The sequence below is a fragment of the Pteropus vampyrus genome, unplaced genomic scaffold, assembly GCF_000151845.1.
Source record: "Pteropus vampyrus isolate Shadow unplaced genomic scaffold, Pvam_2.0 Scaffold204, whole genome shotgun sequence".
NCBI classification, from domain to species: Eukaryota; Metazoa; Chordata; class Mammalia; order Chiroptera; family Pteropodidae; genus Pteropus; species Pteropus vampyrus.
Genome location: NW_011888985.1, coordinates 407,276 through 408,709, shown reverse-complemented (window position 1 = coordinate 408,709; position 1,434 = coordinate 407,276).

The following is a 1,434-nucleotide window of genomic DNA, read 5'->3' as shown; positions in this document are numbered from 1 at the left end:
GTTTCCCTAACTCTGTGTCTGAGAATGAGCCCCGGGGCTGTTGCCCACTGAAAGGTCTCCCTAGACAGGTTTGAAAAGTCCCACGTGTCTCCTGCCTTCAAAGATCAGGCGTGCGCACACGGGCGAGGGCCCCGAGTAGTCACGGGAGGACGAGGCTTGCTCCGCCCAGCACTTTCTGAATGACCGAGCTCCCCATTCTGTTCACAGACACCCTACAGCACCGGCGTTGCACGGGCCATCACGGGCCATACTTCGAGAGCGCCTTGCCAGCCCGCCACGGGGAGCAAGCCACTCTGCGGGGGGACAGCTGAAGACACCGTGCCAAAGCCACGTCAGAGTTTGCGGGGCTCTGCGGGGAAACGGCCGGGGAGACTTCGACTGCCCGGTCCAGGTTAGGACGCTCCAGAGCAGAACTCACGTTCGCAGAAGGATCGAGGAAAGGAGGGTGGACGCTCCACCTCATTGGCCGGCAACTGCATCGTCGTAGGACCCGATTCTCGCAGGCCAGAAAATCACCTTGGGAGGAGCGAGAGCGAGGAGCCCTAAATGCTCTGTGCTGGAAACATCCACCCGTGGGGCTACCGGGCCCCCACGTGTGACAGTCTCCACTAATTTAGTAAAACAGTGTGTGCCTTCGGACGCCAGGGGTCTGCAGTTTGAATGTTCGTCTCTCGAGTCACCAGCCAGGGCTGTAGGAAAGTCAGCACATCCTGCTCTGTGCTGTCTCTGTGACGGGGCCTGGATGAGGGAGAGGACTTTAACACGACCAGCAAAGGCCTGCCACTAACACCGCCAGCTGCTTCTCCGACTCAGGGACAGCAGCCGCCTCCGTCGCCCTGTAGCGACGTCTTGTCCTGGGAAGAATCACGTGAGTGACCTTTCCTTTGCTACGGAAATAATGTCATTGACCAGTCATGGCCTTAGGGAAGGGGTGGCTGGCGGGACCATTTTTGGTGGCTTGGAAGGTCCTGAGACCTGGGCCTCTTCTTTCTGACACATTGAGACAGTCGCCTGGCAGAGCGTCTGCCCGATCGGGAGCGGCCCCTCTCACGAGCCCCCCTCACGGTGATTCAGTGAAACAGACCTTCCTGGATACCGTGGACAGAAACCAGTTAAGGGGTTTCCTCTGCCCGCCACCCCGCATCAAGCGCGACTTCATGCTCTGTCCAGAAGCGGCCGCGCCACCCTGAGCTCTGCCCGAGGATGGGGTCCTCAATGCTGAGAGTGGCCTGCGACGCTGACGGTGTCTCAGACAGTCACAGAGGTCATCTCTCAGTGACCGGGAATGGGTGACCACCTGCAGGCCAGACCAGAGCCACCGGGTCCTGACGCTTTCTGTCACTCCCTGGGACAAAAGTTACAGAGTCATAGCTAAAGTCTAATGTTAACTCCCTCCTTCCCTCTTTGAGATGCAAAAGATAAGTTTCTTCCTGA